The 13,010-nt window shown below is 40.8% G+C and overlaps 1 protein-coding gene across 1 annotated transcript in view; it reads left to right on the forward strand.

Moving 5' to 3' along the window:
• The window catches only part of usp46 (ubiquitin specific peptidase 46), a 127,077-nt gene that overhangs the window by 113,169 nt on the left and 898 nt on the right, over positions 1-13,010 (forward strand). The gene's annotated exons all lie outside the window — the stretch shown is intronic.

A 13,010-nucleotide genomic window follows, 5' to 3' on the forward strand; every position in this document is an offset into this window, starting at 1 on the left:
TACACACACATACACACACACTCTCACATACACACGGACACAGATACACACGGACGCGCACACAGACACCCACACACACCCTTATAGACACACACACTCCCACACATGCACCCCCTCACAGACTTAAGACATTCTGCACTCACTACACACACACACACTTTCTCACATTCACAATCCCCACCCCAGACAGACAGACACACACAGACAAAGACCACATGCGCGCACATATTTTGTGTGGTGAACTTTTTTGGTACTTTCAGAGTTACATTGCTCAAAAACCACATACATTCATGTAGAACTCTGAGCTCAAAAACTGCATGAATTTATGTAAAACTCGGATTCCAATCTAAAAAGTGAGATAACAATCTAAACATCAGGTCATAGACAGAGAACACAGGGGCCTAACACCTTCAACATATTGTCTAGCTATCACCATTGTTAACAGCTAACCCGAGAATGCAACGTTTTTTTTAAAAAAAAAAGGGTTTGTGATTTACACAAAGGAGTGAAACTATCACTGTGTTCTTTCAACAGATGAAAGGCTTAACAGAAAATCAATTCTTCAATGTATAATTTCAGTTGCATCGCACTGCAAATTTTTGCTTTAAATTCTGTTACGATCGAGCCCTCCACAATCACCTGATGGAGAGTCGCTCCGAAAGCTAGTGTGCTTCCAATTAAACCTGTTGGACTATAACCTGGTGTTGTGTGATTTTTAACTTTGTACACCCCAGTCCAACACCGGCATCTCCGAATTAGGATTTTGACCCAGTGACGATGAAGGAATGTCTATATATGTCGAATTAAGGTTGGCGTGCCCCTGCACATGCTGCACTTATGTTTATAGTGATATGTATCTATATTGTTGTTGTCACCATAGTGCTAACAGACCATAGGGGCTGCTCTCTCATTCAAGAGAGAAGTGATGTAACCCGAGGGCTACCAAACCTCGGGCGAGGGAGGGGTTGAGAAGGAGAGCCCTTCACGGTAACCTCAAACTGGTGATGGAAGTTAAACCCATGCTGTTGGCGTTACACTGCTTTGTAAACCAACAATCCAGCCAACTGAGCTAAATCAATTCCCTATAAACAGCTGTTATACTGTCATTGAGCTAAGTTCTGAGAGGTATTGTATTATGATTCTCTTTACTAACTCACTCACAAACACTTTACTTTGTCTGCGTTTCCATTCATTCATTCATATTACCACACTTCTGTAGTATATCTTACTCTTACAAGATGAACTAAATTAAACATCTCTTACTAGGCTGCCAATCCATTCCTGTTTCTTTACACCTTTCAATTCTTATTGCCCACAGCGTTTAGACCTGTATCTGTATCCATGAATACGTATTAATACTGTAACCTACTCAGAAACTGCCAACCCTGATATTGTGTCTCCATAACTCACTTGAAACTATGGAAAAATTATAATATAATTAGCCCTTAGTAAACGTCTCTCTCAAACTGAATAGACTGCAAAACATTAGTTTCTTCCACTAGCATGTCCCTACAATTTGCTGCTTTTCTCTGAAATTTCCTTATATACTACCTGTTTCTGTAACACTGTGCTACCTATTTCTGATTTTTATTTAGGACTGCCATCTTGTACTAACGTATGCATTTATACTTTTAAATATATATTAAATACCCCCTTTAAGAAACTTGCGATCAAAGCGGCACTTCCGTGAAACTCCATGAATGTATAGGAACTGTCAAAAACCAACATAGTAGATGAAACCTCATGACCCAGCTGCGGGAGAACAGTTTAATATCTCCCATACTTTTATTTAGTACATGTGTAATTTCTCACTTATGTAGGTCACATAGGTCTAGAGTTTTTACTCACCTTACACACTTAAGACAAAACGACTAGCACCTCTTCACTATGCAAAGGTCAGACTGGACAGACATTCTAATCGTGACTGTTGAGGTAGGTACATGAAAGTTTGTTGTACTTAGTTTTTGATGTCCGATATGGTGTTTAAAAAAAAAAGCGCTGGAGCGTGTGAATTCTTCTGACAATGTAAAACAGCAGAAGTCCTTTGCAGTTTTGAGAAATTGTGACCCTGAGCTGGGGCAGGGCTAACTGCAGGGAGAGTAAGTGGCAGCACATGGCTGCGAGGGTGGAGGAGGATCTGGAAGGAGAACAGTTTCTGGATGTTCTAAATTTGTAGTAGATACTGATTGTCCTGTTCAGATCCGAATTGTGTCGGTCTGAATGTCGTCCAGAGCCCATGCGGGATCAGTCGGTTCCGTAGGCAGGTACTGAGGAAGGAGATATGGCTGTGGTAGCAAGTCTGCTCCAGGACGTGGCGAAAGAGCTTCAGGGCAGAGGAGACAACCTGGGGTGCATTGAGAGAGAGAGAGACTTCATTGAGCTCCCTGTAGAGAGAGGAGGAGAACTTCTTCAAGGTATGCTTCCTTGGAAGAGGCTTTGCAGTAAGTTTAAAATCAACTAGAAGAAAGTGAAGACTGCAGATGCTAGAGATCCGTGTCGAGGGTGTGATTCTGGAAAAGCACAGCAGCTCAGACAGCATCGGAGAAGCAGGGTTTTTGCCCGAAACGTAAATTCTCCTGCTCCTCTGATGCTGCCTGACCTGCTGTGCTTTCCCAGTACCACATGCTTCACTCTGATCTCCAGTATTTAGTACATGTTGCTTTCTCCTAGACATTCTAATCCTGTCAGCAATAACAGCCAGCTATTTTAAGCAATCTCCTGCTTCTCTAGCACAGATGTCATGCAAACCTGTGTACAATAAATACAACCTTGTGACACCATAGTGCTAAAATTTTAATGTCTGTAAAACCTAGAAGAGGCTACTGTAAAACAGCTATGGATTCCATCGCAGCCTTGAGCTGTGCCACTGCGGATGCTCAATAAAGAGGCTATTTTCACCACTCGCTGATCTCTGTCATTGTTAAACACAATCCCACAACTTTAACATAAAATCTAAAAATTAGCTGCTCTCTCATAGTGCCATGGATTAAAGACAAAAATAAGTCCTGTGTTTAGTTAATTCTAAACACTGCTCCATTCATTCTAAAACCCTTGCTATCCCCATGTTTGTATGTTTCATGCTTTGACTCTTTCTGTGATATTTCCTTACTGCTGTTCCTTAAAATAGTAAAAGTTGAGTGAAAGAGTAGTGCATTAGGCAACACATTAGTGATATTAAAATGGAACCTTGTGCAGGTTAAGGAACTGGGAGGAGTGTCCAGTGAGTCAGGAATTGAGTGAGAGAGGAGGCGGCTGTGCTTCTAAACAGCATATGAACAAGGTCAGCAACCACACAGCGAAGAGCGAATCTGCACAAGAAAGGCGGTGATCAATGGAAGTAAAACTCAGATATATTAGACCTGAAGTTTGACATTGCAGGAAAACAAGTTGGTGATTGGGCATTTCTTCGGGGCCTTTTGATTGGTCAACTGGTTTAAATCAGGAGACATTGTTTGAGCTGGAGTAGAGTTAAGCAATGCACCATTGAAATAGTTAACATCCAAATTAAGTAAATAGAAGAGAAATGGTTGGGCAGATGACATGTAGTACGTAGTATTTGGGAGTTGGTAATGTGAACCATGGTGACCACATCGGCAGCACATTTTTATTTGAACTTTGGCTCAGAGTTGATGAGCTGTAGGCACTGCACTCAAGGAAAGGGAGAACTACTGCATGCATTCTAATGTAAGAGGTGTGACTGCTTCCTAAAATAATTTATATCAAATTTGATCCATGGTCCGGCATAGGAGGGTGTGACTGCAAATGAGACTGGTATGAGAATCCAGAATGTAGGTTTGGAGGGGACTCAGTCAATGTCCATATCCAATAGGTGCAAGATTCTTGCTTCTGTTGTGGAAGAGGGCACAGACTGGAGAGAGGATCTGCAAACTAACCAAAATACCTTGGTACAGAGCACCATTCAAATAGGATAGCATGGTTGGGGGAATGGATAGTGTTATCTGCAGCGAAGACAGAGTCTCAAAGGTTGTGTTGCCTACCTGGCACCAAGTTTCAGCCAATCTCTTCTGGGCTGGAAAGGAAGGATCCAGTTGTCATTTTTCACAAATACCAATGATGTGGGTAAAGTGAGAAACAAAATTCTGATCCAGGATTATGATCAGCTAAATTAGAAAAACAGAACTAAAAATGTTTTAATTTCTGGATTACCACCTGAGCCACGTGCAAACTGGTGCAGGGCAAATAAAGTTAGAGGGGTAAATGTGTGGCTCAGACATTGGTGTGGGAGAAATGGTTTTCAATTTATGGCAATGGCACCAGTATTGGGGAGAGAGAGCTGTCCTGTTGCAATGGGTTTAATTCAAGTATGATGGGACCAGGGTCCTGACTGTAACATATAGGAGCCTATCAAGTCTGCTTTGCCATTCAATCATCACTGACATGTTTCTCAACCCCATTCTCCTGCCTTCTCTCAGTAACTCTTGAACCTCTTACTTGTCAAGAACATTCTCTGGCAATAAGTTCCACAGATGCTGCACCCTACGGCTGAAGAAATTCCTCCTCATCTCAGTTCTTTTTGAGGCTGTGCCCTCAGATCATAGTATCTCCTACCAATGGGAACATATTTTCTTCATCCACTCTATCCAGGCCTTTCAGTATTCTGTAAGTTTCAATCAGATATCCACCCTCCATTCTTCTAAACTCCTTTGATTACAGACCCAGAGTCCTCAACCTCTCATGAGAAACCCTTCAACAGTGGGATCATTCTTATAAACTTGTATGACTAGAGCTTTAAACTAATTGGTTTGGGGGGGTGAGAAGCAGTAGTAGGGTTCAATTGAAGGGAAGTTTAAAAAAATGTTCAAAGAAATAAGAGAGCAGCAGTTCAGAATTGTAGAGAGGTGAACAACAGTCAGTGTGATGAAGAGTACAAACTATTCACAGAAGTGCACATCAAAAATGTGAAAAAGAAAATAATGGTTAAAAAGTCAGTTTAAGACTCTTTGTGCATTCAGGTACAGCATTTGTAGCAAGATAGATCAATTGACAGTACAAATGAATATGACTTAATAGCTATTATAGAGACAAGATCAATGGGAACTCAATATTTAAGAGTACTCAATGTTCCAGAAGAATACTCAAAAAGGTGATTCAGGTGGTTTCCATGCTAATATTTCTGTCTCAGGCCTGCTACATCTCCAGTCAGACTTAACACAAGCTGGAAGAACCTCATCATCTGACTGGGCACATTATAGTCTTCAGGACTCTATTTTGAGATTAATAATTTTAGAGCATGAACACCTCCTTCCATGTCTATTATCCTCATCTCCCCCACACTCCTGTTATGAAATAGATTGCTTTTGGCGCAACTAATCCATTTTCACCCACTCAGCTTCATTAACACTTATCTGTCGTCTTCAGTGGCTTACCATCAACAATCCCTTTGTCTACCTAACATTTGTTTCTTCTATGTTTTGTCTCCACCTATCTGCTCATTTCTGTTCCCCCTCACCCTTATGTCATCAGCATAAATGTCACCTCTTCCTAGCTGCTATCAGTTATGAAAAACAGTGGCTGAACTGGAAACGATAACTCTGGCAGCATTTATAGAGCTAAAACAGATCTCCTGAGTTAATTAAGCAATTTCTGTTTGAGGTGATGTAGCTTCGCTTATAAAAGATGGTATCAGTTGGGTGGTGAATAGTGATATGAGTGTAATAAATCAGTTTGAGTGGAAATAAGGAATAGAACGGAAGAAAGGTCATGATTTGGAATCATCTATAGGCCTCAATTGTCTGACTGTTGGATGCAGTATGAATTAGAAAATAATGGCGACGCTACAATTGTCATAGGTGGTTTTAATCTGCATATTGACTAGAAACATTTTGTAGGCAAGGGATAGGTGGAAGACATTTCCAGAGTGCACCAGGGATTGTTTATCAGAAGATGTTTATATTGAAGTAAGTACCTAGAAACAGATTATTTTAAATCTAGTAATGTGTAATGAAGTAGGATTAATAAAGAGATCTTGTAGTTAAGGATCATTTCGGAGGTAGTAATCACAACATAGAATTTCAAGTTCAGTTTGAGGAAGAGCAAACTGGGTTTCAGACTAGTATCCTCAAATAAGGGCAATTATAGAGGTATGAAGAAAGTTGTAAAAAGCTGTCTTAGAAAATAGATCAAGGGGAACGTCGGTAGATGAGCAATTGCAAGCATTTAAGCAGATGTTTCTAACAGGAAAAATTTATTCTGGTTCACAAAAAAGGTCTTGATGAGAAGGATGAAACATGCACTATTAGCAAAGGTGGCCAAGAAAAGTATCCAATTAAAAATTAAGGTATACAAGATAGCAAAAATTAATGGCAGGCCAGATGATAGGGAAGTTTTTTTTAGGAACTATCAGCCGATTATTAAAAAGCTAACAAGGAGAAAATTGATTATGATAGTAAATTGGCAAGAGGTATAAGCAGACAGCATAAGGCAGAAATGCAAGCCTACAGCCTTTGTACCTTAATGCATGAAGCATTCAAAATAACGTAGATGATCTGATTGTACACGTCAAGGTAGATTAATAGGATCTCATAGCTATTCTGGAGGCATGGTTATAAGGAAATCAAACTGCGAACATAACATTCAGAGTTATATGACCTTTCAGAAAGACATGAGAGAAGAAATAGGCAGTGGAGTAACACTGTCAATAAGAGATGAAATGAGGACAGTTATGAAAGACGATCGAGAGTTGGAATACTGCAGTGAGTAACTCACTTCCTGACTCCCTGAATCCTTTCATGATCTACAAGGCACAAGTCAGGAATGTGATGGAATATTCCCCACTTGCCTGAATGGGTGCAGTTCCAAGAGCACTAAGAAGCTTCCAGGACAAAGCTGTCCACTTGATTGGGACCACATCCACAAAACTCCACTCCCTCCACCACTGACACTCAGCAGAAGCAGTGTATGCAAGATGCACTGCAGGAATTTGGCAATGATCTTTAGACAGCATCTTCCAAATCCGTGACTACTTCCATCTAGAAAGACCAGGGCAGCAGATATATGGGAATATTACTGTCTGCATATTCCCTTCCAAGCCACTCACAATCCTGACTAACAAATATATTGCCATTCCTTGATTGTCGCTGGGTCAAATTCCTGGAATTCCCTCCCTAACAGAATTATGCATCTATCTACAGCAAGTGGAATGCAGTGATTCCAGAGGCAACTCATCACCACCTTCACAAGGTCAACTAGGGATAGGCAATAAATACTGGTCATCCAGTAATGTCCACATCCCGCAAATGAATTTAAAAAAAAGTAGAGTCAATTTGGGTGGAGGTGGTAAAAAAGCAAATGAAGAAGATAATGGTAGTAGCAGTGTATTGACCCTCAACAGTAGCCACATTGTAGGAAAAGGTATAAATTGATAAATAATAGGAGCATGTAAAAGGAATACAGCAATTATTATGTGACTTTAATTTTCATGCTGAATGGTTTAATTAAGATTGAAAGGGTAACTACAACAACAAATTTATAAAGTGCATTCGGGATAGTTTCTGAGAGAAAAATGTCATTGGAGCCAACCAGGAACAGGTTATCTTGGATCTGGTATTGGGTAATGAGAGAAGTTTATTAAATAACCTCAGAATAAAGGACCTCCTCAGAAGTAGTGTTCATAGCATGATAGAACTTCATATTCATTTTAAGCGTGAGAAACCTGGGTCAGGAACGATTGTGTTTAACTTCAAAAAAAGGAATTACAATGAACTAATAAATTTAGCTAAAGTGGAATAGACAGATAGATTAGCAGGAAACGCAGGTAAGCAAGCAGTGGTAGACATTTAAGGAGGAAAAATTCTAAGAGAGCGATAAACCAACCACACATAACCAAATAAATTAAAGAGTGAATTAAGTTGAAAGAAGGAGATTTATACTGAGGCAAAAGTCAGTGAAAGCCCTGATGACTGGATTAAATGATGGTGGAAACTCACTAAAATCCATTATTGAGGAAAAAACAGAATATTTCGAAAAGTTCAATGCAATAAAACAGAAAGCAAAAGGTTTGTGAAAGGAAAATTATGTTTGACCATTTGCTAAAGTTCTTTCAGGATGTTATAAGTGGGGTTAATAAAGGGGAGCCTGAAGATGGCAGAAGGCACTTGAATTTTCAGAAGGCACTTGAAAGTGCTATATCATGTTATTGAACAAAATAGGAGCTTGTGGTCTTGAGCATGGATGAAGATTGAAAAACAGCCTTGGGATTAATGTGTCATTTTTCAGGTTGCAAAGACATAATTAGTGGAGTTCCACAAGGATCAGTCGTGGGGCCTCAATTATTTACTTATTTACTGCTCCTGATGAATGACTTGCAGGAATGAATAGTAGCATATCCACATTTGCTGATGATACAAAATTAGTCAGAGAGCATATCGCGTTGGTGACATATGGAATCTGCAAGAGGCTTTAGATAGGTTGAGTTAGTGGGAATAATCTTGGCAGATGAAGTTTAATGTAGCAAAGTGTGAGCTCATGAACATAGACAGGAAAACTCAAAAGGCTGACTATTACTCATATGTACACAGATTTCAAATATGTGGAGCGCCGAGGGATCTGGGTGCCTTGTGCACAAAACATAAAAGATAGCATGCAGATGTAGTAAGTAATTAAGAAAGCAAATGGAATTTTGGCCTTTATTGCTAAGGGGTTGAATTTTAAAAACAGATACATCTTGTCACAACTGTGCTGGGTATTGGTAAGGCAAAAGTGAGTACTGCAGATGCTGGAGATTTGAGTCGAGAGTGTGATGCTGGAAAAGCACAATGGGCGGCACGGTGGCACAGTGGTTAGCACTGCTGCCTCACAGCGCCAGAGACCCGGGTTCAATTCCAGCCTCAGGCGACTGACTGTGTGGAGTTTGCACATTCTCCCCGTGTCTGCGTGGGTTTCCTCCGGGTACTCCGGTTTCCTCCCACAGTCCAAAAATGTGCAGGTCAGGTGAATTGGCTCTAATCTAATCTAATCTAATCTAATCTAATCTAATCTAGGTCAGGCAGCATCCGAGGAGTAGGATAGTCAACATTTCAGGCACAAGCCCTTCATCAGGAAGGGCTGTACTGGAATACCATGTACACTTTTTGTGTATTCACACGACTGATTCCTAGGATGAAGGGATTGACTTATCAAGAACTGCTAAACAGGTTCACCCTTTATTCATTAGAGTTTAGAAGATTGAGGGTTGATCTTATCAAAAACAAAGATTCTGAGAGGGCTTGAGAGGGTAGATTGTTATGAACTAAGCCAGACCACTCAAAACATTCTTAAGCAGAGGGCCCAGAATTTGCTGAGTGTACAGTGAAAATTACCCACAGTACATTAGCTAGGTTGACTAACAGGTTTCAAAACAGACAAAAATGTATTCGCAAAGTTATGGAATGCAACACAAAGAACAGAATATAGAATACCCACAAAACTCAGTCTATCCAAACTAGACTTAATTATGCTGTTCTGAAAAATATGTGCAACAGTCCCAATAAACAAACTTAAGTCCCTTAAGTGTGTAAATTCTTTAATACAAACAAAGGTTTACAGGTCAGAGTTAGAAGGGCAGAATGAGAGAAAGCCTAGCAGCCTGTTTCCACACAGCCCACTGCTGAACGAACTGAACAAGAAGAATTCAGCTTCCAGGACTGACCACTCCCCTTTCATTATACAGGTTACTTCTAAAACATGAAATCTGTGGCCTAAAGTCTCATCTGTTACGTATAAACATAAAGGCCTCCCAATACCCTTTTCAGCTTCTCCACACCAACTCTATTAAGAAGATGTTTCCACCAGTGGGGAATCTCAAACCAGGCATATAGGGAACTTTGTCTCCTAGAAGACTGTGAATGTTTGGAATTCTCTACCCCAGAATGTTGTGGAGGCAACATCACAAAGCATTTAAAGATTGATATTTTAAATATCTCAAAGTTGATGGCTGCGCTGAGTTGGCATGAATGAAGATTTTAGGCTTGAGGCAGATCAGCAATGGTCTTATTGAATGGTAGTGCGGGGTTGAGAGGCCAAATGCCAACTCCTGCTCCTAATTCTTGTATTCTGATGAAGTGCTGCATTTTGGAAATGCAAATCAGGGTAAGATGTATATACTTCATGGTAAGGCCATGGGGAATGTTGCTGAACAAAGAGACCTTGGAGTGCAAGTTTATAGTTCCTTGAAAGTAGAGTCATAGGTAGACAGGATAGTGAAGAAGGCATTTGGTATGCATGCCTTTATTGGTCAGTGCATTGAGTAAAGGAATTGGGAGGTCATGTTGCGGTTGTACAGGACATTGGTTCAGCTACTTTTGGAATACTGTGTGCAATTCTGGTCTCCCTGCTATTGGAAGAATGTTGTGAAACTTGAAAAGCTTCAGAAAAGATTCACAGGGATGTTGCCAGGGTTGGAGGGTTTGAGCTATAGGGAGAGGTTGAATACACTGAAGCTATTTTCCCTGGAGCGTCGAAGGCTGAGGGGTGACCTTATTGAGGTTTATAAAATCATGAAGAGCATGGATAAGGTGAAGAGCCAAGGTCTTTTTCCCAGGTTGGGGATGTCCAAAGCTAGAGGCGTTAGGTTTAAGGTGTGAGGGGAAAGACTTAAAAGGAAACCTAAGGGGCAACCTTTTCACACAGAGGATGGTGCATGAATGGAATGAGCTCCCAAAGGAAGTGGTGGAGGCTGGTGCAATTACAGCATTTGAAAGGCATCTGGATGGGTATATGAATAGGATGCGTTGAAAGGGATATGGGCCAAATGCTGGCAAATGGGGCTAGATTAAGTTAGGATATCTGATTGGCTTGGATAAGTTGGACCGAAGTGTCTGTTTCCGTGCTGTACAACTCTATGACTCTAATTTCGAAGAATTTTCAGTTGGAACAATAAATAAGCATAGGGAATTAATTAAACAGGAAGTAGAAAGGTTAACAATAAAGTAAATTCCAGTAAGAAAGTAAATGGGGAACTTAAAGTCAATAATTAGCCACTGTTTTCACTTTGTGCAATAATAAATGGAGTTCATCAGTCAAACACCCTTGCTATCATTGTCCTTTGGTACTGCATGGTACAAAATGATTCTCTTAGTTAGAAGAGTAAAGGATCTGCTGTTGCAAACATTATTTCTCCCTATCTTCAGCAAGAGTGAAAGCCCTTTCATATAACTATCAAAAGTTCTATGGAATGGAAAACTGAGTAGAGGACTAGATGTGAGTTTCTTCAAAATTTATCAGAGCTATGTTATAAAACTGGAGAGCAGAATTATGAAACAATTGGATGAATGAGTTACTGATGTGCCTATGGAATACTTTGGGATTCCCTTTTATGTTGGCAATCAGTCTGCTATTTCTGTACCCATTAGCATATGGCACTAGGATTCAATATGAGGTCTTACTTGGTAATTTTCTACCAGGCTCCCTAAATGCAATTGCACAACATCCCTCTTCCATCCTAAATCATTGATACCAATATGGACTACCATGTCTGGCTGTTCACACTCCTCAGAAGAATGTCCTGCACTTACTCTATGACCTCCTTCATCCTGGCACCAGTGAAGCAACATACCATCCTAGAGTTTTTTTTGTGGCCCACAGAAACCTTTGCTTGTTCCCCTAACGAATGAAACCCCTGTTACTATTGCTCCGCCTTTCTTCTTCCTCCCCCTCTGTATAGCCAAACCATTAGAACATAGAAAAGTACAGCACAGAACAGGCCCTTTGGCCCACGATGTTGTGCCGAGATTTAATCCTAATGTAAAATATAGTAACTTAATCTACACACCTCTCAATTCACTGCTATCCATGTGCATGTCTAGCAGTCGCTTAAATGTCCCCAATGACTCTGCTTCCACCACCACAGCTGGCAACGCATTCCATGCATTCACAACTCTCTGCGTAAAGAACCTACTCTGACATTTCCTTTATACCTTCCTCCTAACATCTTCAAACTATGACTCCTCATACCAGTCAATCCTGCCCTGGGGAAACATCTCTGGCTAATGACTCTATCTATTCCTTTCATTATTTTGTACACCTCGATCAGGTCTCCTTTCTTCCTCCTTCTTTCCAGAGAGGAAAGTCCAAGCTTATTCAACCTTTCTTCATAAGGCAAGCCCTCAAGTCCAGGCAGCATCCTGGTAAACCTTCTTTGCACCATCTCCAAAGCCTCGGTATCTTTCCTATAGTAGGGCGACCAGAACAGGACACAATATTCCAAGTGTGGTCTCACTAGGAACTTGTAGAGCTGCAGCAAAACCTCGTGACTCTTAAACTTGATCCCCCTGTTAATGAAATCCAAAACACCATATGTTTTCTTAACATCCCTATCCACTTGGGTGGCAACTTTGAGGGATCTACGTACCTGCACACCCAGATCCCTCTGTTCCTCCACACTGCCAAGAATCCTGTCTTTAATCCTATATTCAGCATTCGAGTTTGACCTTCCAAAATGCATCACTTGGCATTTATCCAGGTTGAACTCCACCTGCCAATTCTCAGCCCAGCTCTGCATCCTGTCTATGTCACGTTGCAGCCTGCAGTAGCCCTCGATACAATCAATGACACCTCCAACCTTTGTGTCATCTACAAATTTACTAACCCACCCCTCAACGTCCTCATTCAAGTCATTTATTAAAAACTACAAAGAGCAGAGGCCCAAGTACAGGGCCCTGCGAGACCCCACTCAACATTGTCCACCAGGCAGAATACTTTCCATTTACAACCACTCTCTGCCTTCTGTCAGCCAGCAAATTCTGAATCCAGACAGCCAAATCTCCCTGTATCCCATACTTCCTGACTTTATGAATGAGCCTATCATGGGGAACCCTATCAAATACCTTGCTGAAGTCCAGATACACCACATCCACTGCTCGACCGTCGTCGACCTATATTGACACCTCCTCAAATAACTCAATAAGATTAGTTAGGCATGACCTGCCCTTCATAAAGCCATGTTGACTGCCTTTAATCACACTATGCTTTGCCAAATAGTCATAAATCCTATCCCTCAGAATTCTTTCCAAAAC

The sequence above is a fragment of the Chiloscyllium plagiosum genome, chromosome 1, assembly GCF_004010195.1.
Source record: "Chiloscyllium plagiosum isolate BGI_BamShark_2017 chromosome 1, ASM401019v2, whole genome shotgun sequence".
Lineage (NCBI taxonomy): Eukaryota > Metazoa > Chordata > Chondrichthyes > Orectolobiformes > Hemiscylliidae > Chiloscyllium > Chiloscyllium plagiosum.